Source organism: Mya arenaria, chromosome 10 (assembly GCF_026914265.1).
Source record: "Mya arenaria isolate MELC-2E11 chromosome 10, ASM2691426v1".
Lineage (NCBI taxonomy): Eukaryota > Metazoa > Mollusca > Bivalvia > Myida > Myidae > Mya > Mya arenaria.
In genome coordinates this window covers 54,477,510-54,495,429 of record NC_069131.1, presented here as the reverse complement: position 1 = coordinate 54,495,429, position 17,920 = coordinate 54,477,510, and positions in this window count along the sequence as shown.

Here is a 17,920-nt window from a genome sequence, read left to right as displayed (position 1 = left end):
ACATAGTCGGCAGTTCCGCAACCCGCTTCTGTCTAATCCCGCTTATGAAATCACGATCGAAGACCTATGAATAACTTTAATTGTTAAGTCTGAAAACAACTGTTTCCACGTATATATCTCTAGAAAACATCCTTATTATTTATAATTTCAGAGTTTTAGAAATAAATGCTTTCCAGAAATGAATAGTTTATTTACCCTTGAGAAATACTGCGCTCATTTCGTTACTGCATTGCTCAAAATCACTCCGTTGACGTTAACGTCAAAGGTAACATAAAGCCTCTTTTTCTCGCTAAATACGCATGAAATAACGCTAGCCACACTCGACTCTCTGTTCTCTTGAATATCCGAAAGCATTTTGAAGTCCATCCTGCACGCATCTTCCCATCATAAGTTCATCATGAATGCTATTGTGAACATTTGCAACACTACTGTCAACTGTGTCGCTTATTTTACGAATAGTGATACGGCGGTCATGTTCCAGCTGTTTCTTGATTTTTTTCGACATGCCGTGGCATTTTAGGCGACCGCTCAGTGGGACGTCGGTAACGCTTTCACGTCCGTCTTGAAACCATGTGTACCATTTGTACATTGCCGTTTTCTGCATAACGTTATTTCCATAGGCCTAAATCAACATATTTATATTCTTTTATGGATATTCCATTTAGCGCACAAAATTTGAGAGCTGACTTTTGTTCAACACTTATTTGCACGTCCCAGTCAACGCAATAAGACCGCCATACAGTAAATTGACGTCAGAATTTCACATAACGACATGAAAATCTATCTGATATATCTAATTTAGATATAAGACACTTTTTCTGAGAGATTCTTGAACACTACTCATGTGTGTACTTATGTAAATGTGTGTCTGTGTGAATGTTTTTATATTAGATTGATAGGCGCGATCTCCTCCACAGTGATATTATTAGAGGGAGTGTTTGTCCTCAATATATGAGTTATGCATCCATATATAACTTCTATGATTAAATATATAATATATACATAAGTGTATGGTAAGATTGGTTGCACGTTTGATGAAATGTTAAGTACAGTACAGTGGATTTAACCTGGGACGGCGCAGCTGTGGTCATTGCAGTAATCCGAGTCACAGCACCGCATTGTACAGTCGTTGGCACCGGAAGACTGACATCGCTTTAAAGAATGAATAGGGTTAAATACATTTGGAACAATAGTTTCAAAACAGCAGTTTTGATTTGATTAGAACTGTTCATTTTTAATAATGAAGGTATTAAAACACTGTCAACATCCAATTGTATGTACCGACTAAAGCGGTATTTCATTTTCCGGTTTCTATTAATGTAGTAAGCTAAACAAGGACTTAAAAACCGTATAATTTTATGTCCGTGGCTAAACGCATGCAACCTAAAGTATACATAAAATATCATACAGCAGATTCAACATTGAATACTAATTTAAGATAATAATAGTTCAAAGATTTTAGGTGTTTGATGATGTAAGGCTTTTGATGAAGGACATTTTGCCGTCCATTATGAACACATAGTGATAATATGATAAGTGTTTTCGATTGCCCATTATTTTTAAAGAGTTAAAACGAGGTTTTAATAGGTAAAAATGGAATATTGTTACCATACATACTGTTTTAGCTCTACATCCGGAATCATAGAGTTTGCTGTAGGAGTTGGAGTCTTGGTACTGAGCTATATAGCAGACCTACAAATTTGATATACACGTACATACATTATCTCGTATTTGAAAGTGCTCGAAATGCGCGGACTTTTCCCGAGGTAAGGATCAATTGAAGACAAGTCAGTGGCGTTCTTGATGAAGTTAAAAACACATATTGACAGGGGTGATCAAATATAAGTCGAATGTTTGTTTTCAACTGATCAAAACAGATATACTCGATTCACGTACAAAGGTATTAAACAATATCAATCCTTATTTATAGGGTTGATAAAGAATATGTGCACTATTTCTGTAAGGCTAATAGTGAAATACAATAGATTATGATAAATAAAAAATATGGTTACGAATATACGTCTGCTTTTTTAAGGTTTCGTTTAGTTCATGGTGTGTCATTGAATTACACGGATCTTAATGTGAGGGTCGGACAAAACATCTTTGGTCATTCGTTTTAATGAGAGTTGATAAAAGACGTAAACACCTCTTTCAAACTGTCAAAATGTCAAACACTGTTACTGTATTTATGAGCTTTTTTATAGGGGTGATAATACAGTTTGACTTTTGATAAGGGTCGGTTCTTCTTTGGCAGATGAACTTAGCATTTCAAGTGCTTGACTTCATCCGACCAAATTAACAAAAGCTTTTCAATTAGGCTTGCATTAACGGCACAATGACTAACAAAACTCTTTGAAGTATTGAACCGCTGTAGATTGGATGTGTTTTGAATAAAGTGTTTTCTCTAGAGTGGTATTGTCGTTCAACACCAAACAGTACCACCAACATGTCCACCTCCATTTACAATGACAACATAAACGCTATTAGGATATCTTGATTTCTTTTTAGAAAGTTGGTTAACTACGGACCTCGTCGTCTTGGCAAGTCGTGACATCAGTACATTGCTCAAGTAGCTCCTTTCCGCGACACGAAAAACAAATGGTGCTGTTTGCTGAATAGGAAACGAAAAACATCAAGTGAAAAGGTTGTCTATGTATTAATTTTACTAAAACCTAAATAAATACATACTTTTCGGGTTACCCGACCCTACCTACAAATCTGGCACCAACCCTACCGCTTTTAAAATATTTTTTCTTTAAGAGTGTTTCAATATGTAGTTTAAAACCTTAAAATATTTATACAGAAGATTACAATTCCCCGACGATGATAATAACGATGTAAAATCAAGTCTGATAAAAAGAACAAATGCCTAATCTATCTATTTTTGATAATCCTGTATATATAATCCTAAACAAACCATTTCTTGGTCTAGGAACCCTCTGCGGTCCGATCAGATAAAGTGTTTTGAGGGAAACACAACGGTTATAACCACTTTATATTAATATTTCATGTTCCACATGTTAATCTATCAAAGATATCGATCCGTTCTATTTACCGCTAACTTAACCACCATCCCACGATGCGTAATGCTTTTAAACGGAGTGACTGTTAACTTATATGTGAAACAAAACTCAATCATAGTAATTTATATTATTTGCGGTATCACAAATGGGCTTTTTTCTAAATTTAATCGAAATTTCAGGTTAAACTGGGTGCTTTTCGTATGTGTTTTGTATGGACATAAATAACAGCGAACAATATAAATTGACAAAGACAGCAATCAGTAATGACTGCAATTTTAAAAGGAAGGCTTCAGGCCCCAGTACTTGTATTTAAACTTTAAAAAAAAAAAAATAGGACAAAGTTACAATAATTAAAAAAAATGTACATTGAAATGTAAAACGGAAGCTACAATGCTAAGGAACCAAATTTCTACTTTGATAGGTCAAAATCACTAAAAGAATAGTATAATTCATTTGTTTTCCAACGTGGTACAAAACTTATTCTTTATTCTGTACTACGAATAAAAGGAACGTTAAAATTAAATAAATCCCAACACCAACTAGTGTTAGCAAACCGTGTATTTCTGAGGAAATCAATCGTAACGTGTTACAGAATATGCAAACTTACGAAATAATCTTAAAATTGATTGTTAGGTACAGTTATTTAAAGCATTTGGAACAACTTGTCCATTTTCAATCGAAAACAACCTCGGATGTATACGGACGTTTTACAATATCGGAAAGCTTTACATTTAACTACGCTGCAAGTATATCGCGTAGTAATTTCAATTTAGAAGTTAAAAATTATGACATTGCTCTTGGAAACATTACTTATTTATGCAATTATACACTTCATTGGCAATCAATTTAAACTAAGTAATTTAAAATACACGTTAACTTATATAATATATTATTACTATTATTAAAGAAATTGTGAACTTCTTCTACTGATGGACCAGCATACATCCGAAGTTGTTTTCAATAAAATATAGCTGAGGTTTTCCGAATTATATTTTAGGCTCACCTTCTGAACAATCTTGGCCAGTGTAACCGAGTGGACAATGGCAACCATCGGAATGACATTTACCCCCGTTCTTGCAGGGATTTTGTCCACAGTCCAGTCGTTGTGAAGCTATAAGTATTCATTGATTTAATTGCTCTAACAATAATAAGCTTCCGCATTTCATAACACACCGTTGTTTTTAACATATGCTCCCATTAAAAACCGCACACTTTTCGAAGAAACAGCATAGCTATTCCAATATTGTAGTTCCTTCATGGACTAAAAATTTAACGGTTTATTGTTTTATATCTTGAACATTTGATTATTAGTTCGTCCTATGCGGTAGTATATAGTCCGTTCATACACAATAAGGAACAACGGCTTTAACTATTATCTTTAAGAACAAACTACTTACGTAATATATAAAGTTTTAAGTTGTATATATCTCGTATGAATCCATCTTCTTTTAATATCAAATAACAAATAACTTAATGTAGAACAACGGAATAAAGAACAACAAAATAACTTAAATTCTTTAGATCCGTTCTATTGCGTTTCAAAAAGGTATTTAATGCATGCTACACATTCAAACTTGTATTCCGATATGCGATTCCTTATTTCTAAACTCTTCAGTTCTCGATTTGTTTTATTGTGCGTTTTCGTTTTGTGTAAATGTGTTTGTATCATATTGTACATGTTCAACCGATGTTATCATTGTTGCGTTTGCAAATTTTTAATATACATATGTGTTATCTTGGGCCGGTGGCAAATTTAGCAAATAAAATATTGAACTTGAACTTGAACTTAATAACTATATAACTAATAAATAAGTAATGTTTAATAACATTAATGTCAGATGGTGGTCAGAAACAGCTTTTAAGTTTGCGTGGTTTACGTTGAGCCACACAAATTAACATGTTAACTCAGCTGATAGTGCAGCTAGTAAATAAACTGACATTCGTTGGTTCTATGTGTATCTTCTATTACAGGACTATTGTAATAATCAACACCGATGTCTTGCTTTTGTCTGTTTCACGCTTTGCCAAAATCGCTTTTGTTATCGGTTACTCGGATCCATGTACATTTATTTTGCTGTGATGATCTAAAGTAATGATTGAATGCGATTTTACAAATTGTCAGCCGAGCATTCTGTAAAGAAGTCGTCTAGAGAACTTATTTGTGAAAATGACTCCAGACATGTGATTTGCGTGATCGGATTGCACCGGAGCCGCTGTATCAATTAACATTAAAGCTACGTCCATTGACGACGTTTGTCTAACAAAGTTAATGTTCTGCTAGAAAATCAGATAGAATTTCGATGAAGCAATGGCATAATTATCTACACTTTATACAAATTGGCAGCCAGCACTACGTTCTGTTCGTTTGGAGCAACACCGCCTTGTCTTAGTTTTGTGCGTGATGTTTTCCTAGTGCTGTGGTTTGTTTTGCGTCTTGTTATGTCATTGTTTTAAAAGAGTGACAACACTCAGCTGGTATTTCAACTAAATATTGCTTTCATCCAGGCATTAACAGTTTTGTTTTAATTAAAAACTAACTTACATCAATTGTGAAAATAGTTATAACAACATTAATCGCTCTCATGTGCACGATGTCGAGAGTATGGTCTTGTGTGTTTGGGGAATGCTGAGTATCCGGAGGAAACCAACATGTCCGGCATGGTAACCACAAACTGAACTCACAGCCTTAAAAACGTTAAACCGACTAGAAAGGGATCTCATCTGAGAGCATACTCGAAAGGTGGTTGTGAATACTGTTTGTATGCAAAATATGTTCACATCGAAAGATTGTTTCGTGGTTCTGATTACTTCTTAATGTTCGTATTTGTTGTTGGTATCTCACTGTACTCAAGGTATTTTCTGTCAGGTTTGATTTCCTTGAAATTTACATCTGTAGATATAAAATATAGATAATCCGTTCTTATACTTCGAAAAGAACGGTCTTGTTTGACCAAAAGATACTTATGTCTTCCTCATGGGTGTCAGTGCCGAGCAGCCGTTTTAATAAAAATTAGTTGTATGATCCTCGATATGGGATCTGCTATTTCAATTTCTCTTTCCTTTAAACCCTTCAGGCTTCGATGCTAGGACAGTTCTTGTTGTAGCAAATTATTTATAACATCATCATCTGGGTCGATTCTAGAAAGTCCATTTATGACATTGTTGACAAAATTGCTTTGTTTATAATCTACAGATGTCGGTGAGAAAGTTTTTTTTGCAACTGGTAGATAAGTTAACATAGATTCGCGTTTAGTCATGGGATTGAATGCATTTCGCTTAAACGTAGGTTATGAATATCGGGATTAATTGCTAATAAACGTTTACTTTTTCAGAGAATCAACGTGATATAAACATATCATATAACATTTAATTGTTTCTTATAATGTTATGCAGGTCAACAACAATTAGATTTTAATAATGATTTGGAATGTCGGATTTTACCGTACATGTACGGGAATATACGATCAAAAATGAAAATAAAGTATCTTTCTTTGTAATATATAATTAAAAAACGCAGTGTAATACGGGAGTTTTATCCGATCAGTAGTATTCATCATTCAAAATTTGAAAAGTTTTTGGTATGATATTTATAGTTTAAGTGACGTCATTTATGAACAAATAAGCAAAGCAAATATTTTATAATCCATCATAAAAGTACCAATATTTCCCTAAATTTCAAAGGTTCAACACCCTTTTTACGGGTACACTTCTATCCACCACCTTAAGCAATGACTTAATAACTTAATCTACTGACTTACAGTTTGACATAATGTAGTAATCCAAAATATTGTAAACATACATCGAATTCCGCACAGGTTTTTGTTGCAGTCGTCTGCCCTGGCACAACATCTGTAATAATAAATACCAATATGCAAGTTACATGCAAGCAACGCCGAATTTTTATCAATGTTTGTTACATTGTTAGTGACCATTTTTCCAAAATATCTCGCCAATTATAACAATTATCTTTGTATTAGATGAATGATTTTTTTCTGTTTTATTTAAAAAAAGATACCGTGGATATATTTATATCCAACATTGACTGGTATTCAATATTGGTCTTAATAGGATCTAAGAACGATGTTGATATAAAGCAGACTTTTGTTATAAATAACTTATCAATATAGCTAATAGTGTAAATGAAGTCAATGATGTATGACCATAAAATTAACTTGATTTGTTTATTGAATACCACCCATCAACAATAACATTAAACTCCAGTGCATGTATTATCTTGAATGATTTAGAAAGATACTATGTAAAGATTTTTAATTTTTTATTGTCTATTTTAATTCCTTGTACGACTGCCTGCTCAACCCAGCCATTTTACGATGTTATTATTAACTATAAACACATATGTTGGAGTGTTTACTTTGCAAATAAATGTTGTTTTTTTGCATAGGGTTGAATGGGGACAAATCTGTTCACATCTTTAACTTCAATTGATATGTTCACAGCTTCATTTTATAGTTTGTAGTCTTATGATATAACGTTATAATTTATAACAGGATCTTGGTTATTTTAAAACATTGTAAGCCACACAATATCGAACCGATTAATTTAACTGTCCAAAACTTGAAAAGCTAGTGCAGAAAGACTGAATAAATATACATAAATAATGCCAGTGAGTAGTAGAGAGAAAATATGACTGTAAGCGTTGAAAGACGTTGTCGACGAGATAACTAAAGCGATAAACAAGTCTTTTAAACTAAAGGACGGACTTCCGTTAGGGTCATGGTGTATTTGCCCTGATGCGATGGTGCGAAAGCGCAAAGGGGCAACGGCGAAAATACAAAATTGTGAATGAACGATTGGATGGTGGCGAAAACACGAAGGCGATAAACACATGCAAACTCGTCGTCCAGATGTTGGCAGGGGAGCTAGACGTACTATGTGTGGTGTCAAATAATACATGTGTGTATTATATGTATGTTAATGCTTTTTGTAATGTGTTTTGTTATAACTAGTTTTGCCATATATTTCCTTGCCATTTAACTGTGCTTACTGTTACATTACATGAATTTCAAATCGGATTATATATGCAAAACACAAGAAATCGATATTTTGCATATTTTAGTTAACCTTGCTGAAAACATCGATTTAAAGCTACTTTAAAATTTAAGAATCCTACCTGTTTTCTCTGCCCTCGTTCAATAATAAAATTACAACAATTTCTTCACAGGAATACATTGCATGAAAATACCCGCAAATTCCACGATCAATATCATGATCAGCCATGTAGCGAAATTGCGAAAGTATATACTAGGCGAAGGAGGGAAGACACAATAAACGATGACGCAAAAGTGCTAAGTACTAAGGTGAAGAATCAATTTCTGCGTCTTAGATCTGTGTTTTGTTGTCACAGCCTCCTACTGTGTGTCTACCGTAATCTCTTTGCGTTTTCGGTCCTTTACGTAAGGACACAATGGCCTTAACAGATCACCGTAGAAAAGCAATAAATCGATTTAATACATAATTTCAACACATATTAAGTGTATGTATAGTTAAAGCAACATAAAATGGATTTCCTAAACGCAACCCTTTTACTTTAAATATTTCCAAATGTTATGAGTATGATTTATACCTGCTACATAAACCTAGATCCCCTGGTCCAGAGCGCTTTACGGAACTTCCGCATTGCTTCAAATTGAAAAATATATTGTACAAACCTATTAGAATAGAATTATTAACAACAGTAAAGTTATTTTTGAAGTTATTAATTGTGTATACATTTATGTTATTTAAAACACCTTTTATATCACTTTAACAACTGATGACTGCTCTACAAATCAACATGAACGATGCATAAATTCATGTTTGTTTCATACAATTATTGTTTACGTCACGTTTGCCTACCTCGCGTGATCGGCATCCTGCATCGTAAGCAATCTCGAAATTGGCGGTGATTAATACATCTGCAAAACACTCCTTCAAACAAAGAAAAAGTCAAATATATTTGTTACCGTGTGCAAGCCAATACATATCAATAGTTAGTAAAGGTGAAACGTGTAGCTCGAAGTAAACGCAAGTGGTTTATTCTTTTCTAGAAGGCTGTAATTTTGCAACCTAATTCATTCGGAAAAAATTTATGGCGAATAGACGGCAAGCTTCAGGACCCAATTTCTCGAAAATTCATAAGTCCCTTATAACAGGATTAAGCTAAGTTCACTTTTATTGTCTTTCAATAATTTGCATAATATTTTCTTCTTTAAGAGTTGTTATGCTTCAGATAGGAATTGTCATTTTGATTATCACAATCAACCAGTTTTTATTAATCAAAATTCAATTTAAGTATGTACTTTCCTTTATTGAAATAAGGTACTTAAGCCCGTTAAGTTTAAAAAGTTTTGATAAATTGGGGCAAGTATAACGGATGAAATTATTGTTTTCATGGGAGTATTGGCGAATTCGGTTATAATTGCATGGAAATGCTACCTCTGTTCTGTTGTCGCAGGCTACATATCCCGAGCACCCATCGATGGAGAGGGCACTGTCGCATTTGAGGCAACGTAAAGTATCACTCTCCGTCAAATTAAGCGCTTCAAATAATAAACAACGTTTGTATATTTGTTAGTGCTGATGATATAAACAAATCAAGTGCTGATGATATAAACAAATCAATGGAAACTTCAGGTGCAAGCCTACCAGCTTGGGCCACATAAGACAAACCACAATTTAAACAATTGTTTTCATTTAACAAAAATGATGAATGAATGTCGAAAACAATGGTTCCTATAAAAGATACCAAGTTAAACGTGAAAGAAAGGTGCAGAAAACACGATGTTTCTTCCTTATGACACAATAGAAGATCACAGTTAAGCTTTAAGCATTCACCAATCATTTAATATTTTTACGTGTTCAGCTATTACATTTACGGTTACAATCTTGTTATTAGTAATTAATGGTATATAGACTTGGATATTAGCTTGGCCATACATTTTTTAATACTTTCAAGGGCCATAATCTAGTCATGCATGGGCGGATCTGGTTTTTGAAAGGAACCGAGCTCTTATGGCTATGAAACTACTGTAGTTTCATTGAAATCAAAGCTGAGTACTGAATCTTGTTCACAAGCAATTCTTTACATACACACGGACGCACTGACGCACATACGAATAACACCACCTCATCGCATAAGCTCATCTGGTCTCTGGCCAGCAGAGCTAATAACGAGAAACAATGCAACAAGACAACAAACATTCAACGAACATGGAAATATCTGGCTGAGGTACTCGAATAATGGAAAACATATATCGGTAGTCGGTGGGTGAGGCTTTGGATACATACTAACAATTAGGGAAGTCATTAATGTCCAAACCCATTAAACGCCGCTTGCAAAGTGCGTTTTCATGAGTGTGTGTGTTTTTTCGTATTCTTAATATTTGTTTTTCTATAGTTGGCTTAAACCTTTCTCTCATAAGTATGGCTACCATAGTCTTCGATTGCTCGTGTGGTGATATACTGCTAATCTTGCTGCAGTGTAATGTCTTGCATGAATTGGTCCTGATGTCATTTCTGTACGATTACATTTGAGTAAATGAATAAAGAATGTACCGAAATTGTAATGTAATGCTTGATTAAGGGCAAGAACAGATCTTGTAATATGCGTACTGATGTGAAAAACTACAGAAACAAGCTCAGTAGCCAAAAGTTTAAACATAAAACTCCGTTTAATGACACGGGGTAGACGCCTAAGATACAAAGAATACAAAACAAATATTCACAATCAAGAAACATGGAATGACAGCACAGAACTCCACAAACAGCACCGTATATATATGCTATTTAAAAAAACTAGGTATGTAATCAGGGATTGTAAGGTATCGCCTCTGAACGGTAAGTAAATTAACTGGGGGTATAAATCAGTAAACATGCACACATCTCACTCTTATCGCAACAAACGCGAATAAAGAAAACAAGTAAAAGCTAATTGTTATCAAAGAATGCATTAACTTGAGGAAACTTGATAATAAAACAAATAAAATTAAACTAGTAGGTAAACCAAAGCAGCCGGAGGAATACAATTTAGAGTTCCTAATGAAAAAACGTATCAACGATACGTTACAGTTGCAGATGACCAAAAACGTTTGTGTTTGTTGTCGGGTTGTGTATGATCGGCGCAAAGTTGATGTTGGGTTGTGTATGATCGACGCAAAGTTGATGTTGGGTTGTGTATGATCGGTGCAAAGTTGATGTTGGGTTGTGTATGATCGGTGCAAAGTTGATGTTGGGTTGTGTATGATCGGTGAAAAGTTGATGTTGGGTTGTGTATGATCGGCGCAAAGTTGATGTTGGGTTGTGTATGATCGGCGCAAAGTTGATGTTGGGTTGTGTATGATCGGTAAAAAGTTGATGTAGGTTTGTGTATGATCGTTGAAAAAGTTGATGTTGGGTTGTGTATGATCGGCAAAAAGTTGATGTTAGGTTGTGTATGATCGGCGAAAAATTGATGTTGGGTTGTGTATGATCGGCAAAAAGAATTGCGTGTCGTATACATGGGTCACGAAAGGCTTCGAACATTTTGAAGTTATACAAGCTGTCGTGAAATCATCACTACTTTTTTCACAAACCGAAAAAAATAAATATCGTAACTTAATTCTGCGTATTGAAACGTACATCGCTTCTATTGTTGTTTTCTCATGTAATGGATCGGGCTGATTCCAAATCGGAACTCCTCAGCCATCTTCTATCGAAAACAACATCAGATGTATATGGACAGTTTACAATGCAAAAATTTTAAAGAATTCACACTTAAGAAACGGGATGAAATTTTGGAAATCGTAAGAAATCGTGATTTACCACTGGCCTATCGGTGCAATTTTCATGTTTAACAGCTAATCATATATAAAATGTAAACAGGGGTGGTATTCAATATTCAACATAAGTAAATATTTTGGTCATACATCATTGACTTCATTCACTCTATTGGTTGGTTATTAATATTAAGTCATCCGATACGCTACATCATTCTTACATCTATTTAAGAGTAATGTTGAATACCATTCAAGGGTTGGTATTCAATATACAACTTCCAATCGTATGGTCATACACCATCGACTCCATTCATATATATATATGTACTTGAATAAAAAGACTATCAATGGCGACAAGCCAAAAATGCCCAAAATTGCTTGCCTTAAGCAGGAAAACTCAACAACAAAACACTATTTTTACTTCCCGGGGGAGATTAACACTAACGTTCATAAATTAACACCGATAAGTAGTAAATTGTTAGTATAAAATACCGAACAGAAATGGAGACAGCTATTTTTTTTTAAAGTTGGAACGTTTACTGATTTTGAATGATGTGCGGTTTGTTAGTCGTGTGTTTATGTTGTGTTGTAGGCTCTGTCTCTCATTTAGTGTCGCGTCGTACCTTTAACAGAGTCATCATAAATTGTTTACAATACTGGGCTCGACGATGTTATTTTCATTGCATTTAAATAAAAATGAAGTTTATGTTTTGCGCTATTAGGCTATGTTTATGTTTAAACTTTTGGCTTCTAAGCTTGTTTCTGTAGTTTTCACATAATTATAAATACAGATTTTAAGATGCAGTATTACACACGTATTGAACACGCAATAACAAGTCAATAATAAATAAATAAAATAAATTATTTCCTAAATAAATGAAAAGATAATACACATGTATATTATATTTACCATTAGCCTCCTGCAGTCCACAGAGTTGTTCATTGCAGAGCTCCGTGTCGTTACAACATCTGCAATAGAAACAATATCATGCGAAAATGTCATTCGGAACTCCTCTGCCATTTTTATCGAAAACAACTTCGGATGTATTTGGACGGTTTACATACTCAGAAATTGGTATGTTGACCGCTGCAAGTAGATAGCGTAGTAATTTAATTTTGCAGTTATTAAAGGTATTGACTTAAGTCTTGGTATTCTTAATTATGTTTGCAATAAAACACTTCATTGGCAATCAATTTAAACTTAGATTAATAAAAATATAAGCTTAACTACTACATTTAATCATTGATATAATCCAAAATTTTACGAACTACTTCTATTGATGTACCGGTATACATCCGAAGATGTTTTCGATAAAAATGGCCGGGAAAATTCCGAATGGCGAAAATGTACGTGGACTAACTTAGGTTTGAGTGCTATGTCATCAATGCATCATACATCATACAAGGTGATTTTTCGCGTGTTTCGCCTCCAATCAAGAGGGAGTGATCTTTATCCCAAATATAAAGGCTAGGGCTATATTTCGAACTCTAGCTTTGTGAACTTACTGTGCACAGGCAACTCTATTATATACCGTCAAATCCCCCGATCGCATGCGATCACATACCTGAAAGTATGATGTGAAAATATAAAACATATACGAGAATGTACATGATGAAAATACTAATTTACATAACATCCTTTATTATTGATAAAGTACATGACAGGAATATGTTTTCATATTTTCCACACGGAATCCTATCATGGTCATCGCTATTCCACACCTTGCTATAGAGAAGGCCGCGAAATTTCGTTTTCGTATTTTTATTTCTTTAAAATTTGTAGTACGTCATATAAGAAATATATGGGGAAAAATATGCGATCTCTTTCCATTGACTTCATATTGGATTTATTATATAACGTACTGTTGAAAAAATGCAACTTTTTTGCGAGGTTTTCTTGGACATTTTCAAAATGCGAGGAACCAGACTGCGACGTTTCTTATATGATTTATATGGTCAGACATGTCAAAGAACCTCAGCTGTTATGTGAACAAGCAATGGAGATCCGTTTTATCATTTTGTTCTTAATAATTTAACATTTTTTAAGGATTGGTCGCATTTTTTCTTGCGTGTATGCTGTATGAACGCAGTAGGGCACGCGAGCAAATTTCATAAAGCGCGCTTGTCTAAATATTATATAACGAAAATACTGATTTAGCACGACATCCAGCGTTGAAGACCACATTAAGGTTGGATGCTATCAGCTTGTCTGTGAAACACATCTGTAAAACAAAATCATGTTGAAAATAAAACTTTAAAATCTGGATTGAATTCGAAATCTTTAGCATGCTCGTTATCTAAATTCCTAATTGCTACAACCAGCTCTTTACAAAAATATCTAAGTAGGTTAATATCTAACAAAAATATAATTATTCGCATAAAGGAAAACAGAAAAGCTAAAAGATTTAAGAAAATTTGCTTATTCAAAAAATGGATAAAGGTTTGTCATATGGTAAGATCGAGGAAAGAAACAAGCAGAACATGTGACGTAAGCGGCACACGTGCCGGTATCCTTTCATGTCACTTGTAACAGAATGGCATCAAAACTGTAGTTTGATGGTCATTGGTATTTTCTAATAAGATATTTAATGTTTCTTTCTATGAACATGGTGGAAAACTGACCATTCTAAACATTAACATTGAACATATTACTGCTTGTCAACGTTATCATGCAGTTAAATACTGCGTGGATAGATCAGCTAACTGTCTTGGAAGATTTTTCTGTTCGGTTGCATCATATCATGGATTTCAGTAGGGTCATTGTAAACAACAATGGGATCACAATTTAATGGGATCACAATTATCGGAGACAGAAAAACGATATCAATATGTCGTCAGCTTACATCTTAGTTTACAGGGTGTCTCTCATGGTAAACAAACAAGCAAGTGATGTAAGTTTCCAAATGACATTTAAACAAAAAGATATGAAAATATCTCTTATAAAAGACACTTATGGAATAATTAAGAATTGCTGATATTTTAATGATGTCATCCTTCGTCAAAATATCTGTATTGCAAAATTATTTCATGTTACCAAGTATTGCATCATTCAATTTCAAGCGAATCTGAAATAGTTCACACGAACAGAAGCATTTAAATAGTATTTTAAAGGCTAAGAAATAAATTCATATCTCTTCTGCCAAAAAAAATATTCAGAAAATAAATTCACAAGTTGGTTTACATCGGTCGTGATTCTTGGTGACCCACGTGGGAACCCTTTTGATATTGTGTGATTCCTCGAACGGGTTTCTGTGACCAAATGTTTCGCATACTTTGGAGAGTAGAGCTACATGTAAGGTTAGGTAATCCCGAAACCGTTACAAAAAATATTGTTCAGGCCAGATATGTTACCAGACAATAAAAGCATACCTCGTCATCTTGGAAGCATGTGGTTTTGTCGCATGCTCGTTCGTCCTCCGCCCCATTGCAACGGACACACGATCTCATGCCAACCATACCTTCGCCAACGACTGTAATCGATCAGCATTAACATTCGTACAAGTAGGAAAACTGTTCAGTAATTTCATGATACGATTGAAACAAATAGCTCTTTATTGTTAAAATAGTTTAGTCAGTATAAAGTCACATCAGTAATATACAAATGAGTTTTCAAATCATTGCACTAGCAATTAACAAAGGAGGTCAGTCTAGCTACAGACACCAGTGCAATACCACTTAATTAAATAAGAAGAAAAACGAGAAATATTTATTAATAGAGGATAATTGTTTGTTTCAGTATAAATTCGTGATATATAACGCCGAGTCGAGCCCCGTTTTTTCGAACTCGCTCGGCTTGATTTCCTCGCAGGCTTGTACTGGATGTAAAATACCGATTGTTTCTACTTAATGATAACATTACCGCTTGGCTCGAATTTTCCTAGACTCCATGAGTCCCTAGGAGTTCGAGCCAACGAGGTTCGTCTGTATTGCTATATCCTTCGAAACAAACGTTCTTTCTTTTTATTCTATATCTAAATTGGAGGTAAATGTAATAAAGTTACACGTTATTTAGAACAACGCGCCAAGTTGTATGCACACTTAACGAAAATGACGTCGTTGAAATCGTGTCCCTGCACATGGTGACATTTTTTATAGAACTTGGAGAGTGGGGTAAAATTGTAGAACAGTGAAAACTATCAATTTGATATTTTCGAGGTTTCGAAAACTGAAATATCAATTTTATTTCACTGATGAATCTCTTTAAACCACTGGAAAGCATAATACAATCCTTCTTATTGTCATTGGTCATTATTGACACAATCAGTGAATATAAAGCAATAATTATCTGGCTTAAACCGTCTAAATTGATCTGTCCTAGTCAATCTCTTTGAAGAAATCAATCCAGATAAAATAAAATAAAAATGTTACTTTCAAGATGTTTGAATATCAAAATAGCCGAAATTCCAAGTAAAACTCCTGAAAAATGATTTATTAAAAACACGTTATTTGCTCAAATGTTTTAAACTTTCACGATTGTATAGTGTTTGAAAGCGAATCAGCATGTATAAAAAGTCACACAAGTTATAAGTGTTATAACAAGTATAGTCTAAATTGTCAAACATCACCCAGATCTATGAAAATAAATAGTCAAACATGTATATGAACAATTAATAAAAAGAACAACCTTTAAGCATGTTTGTTTCATAAAACAAATACAGCAAACGCAACATAGTTAAATATATTCTCACGCATATAAAACTGTATACTTTTCATGAGGTCTTCCAAATGCGTACAACTAGCACACTGAAACACTGGAATAACTATGCCATATTTCTCTGATAAGGTATATTGTCCGACTATGCTTACATGTACGTTCAATACGGAAGATAAGAATACTATTACATACAGTCGTTGCTGAAGGCCCGCTTGACGGAGTCACACACATTTGAAATATCCCTGATAGGCATTATTTCGTATCTTATTAACTATAACATAATTAAAATATATTTAATTATTAAATAGGTTATAGATAGATATATAGATATATTTATTTCAGTAAGGAGTGCATTTACATGGACATTTATAATAAACAACATGCATAGCATGGTTACCAATAGTCTGTTCTTTTGACTAAAAACTACTTAAAACACAGTATTTCTTTTTTAAATGATGCGAACCCGTGTTCCATTGGTCGTGTTATTTATATTTGATTTGTGCATCATATGTGACCTGATTGCACGACTGTGTGCTAATATAGTTCATAAAAAAGATTAAACGATGTAAACAAGGCTGGGGTAAGATATTATCAGCCGTCGTCTTGAGTCGTCTTAACGAGATAAAGAATAACACTTCTTCGAAAAACGACTTGAAAACAATTAACATTAATAACTGGATACCTATCGTTTTATAGATAAGCTTCCAAAAGCAAGGGCAAATGGGATGAGACCATAAATAACATAACTGGTTGTACGCAAACAGGATTTAATAACGGCAGATATATTGCGGAAACTATTCATTTTATATATAAAATTTAGACGGGCTTTATCCTTTTTTCAGACTTAATTAAGCATTCGACAGCACAAATCACAACTTATGTTTGAATGTCTTCGGAAATTTAATTTCAGTTAAAATAATAAAATGGGTTCGACTTTGTTTATGATGTCAGTTTTTTTGCTTTAGCTGAGAAATGTCATTGGCTCCGTGCAGATGCGAAACAGTGGCACAATCCTATTTCAAAGACAATTTTAAACTGATCTCAGAAAAACAACTCATATTGGCGTAATTTTCAGACCTGAGCCTGGATCCTCTTATTGTATATGAGTGGATCAATATATATATCATTGGTGACGTCGAATCTCTCTGATTTCTTTGATTAATGCATATATATACTTAAATTGACACGTTCAAAATATTAATATAAATTGCTCTAAAATAAACATAAATTTATTATGTGTGATAAGTTTTATTTTGTCAAGATAGTATCATTTAAATAGTTATAAGAACACGGTAATAAAAACAACGTTTAAAGTATGTGATAAAAAAGATCTAAAACGAGTTGTCATTTAATTCAATTTTGATATAAAACAGTGTCTGATTCTAAATCAATTATGTCATTAATACAATGATATTTACATAATATTTGGTTATACGATTGAATTGCTATTAGTAGTGATCCTTGTTTCCTTCTATTGTTAGACATTTACT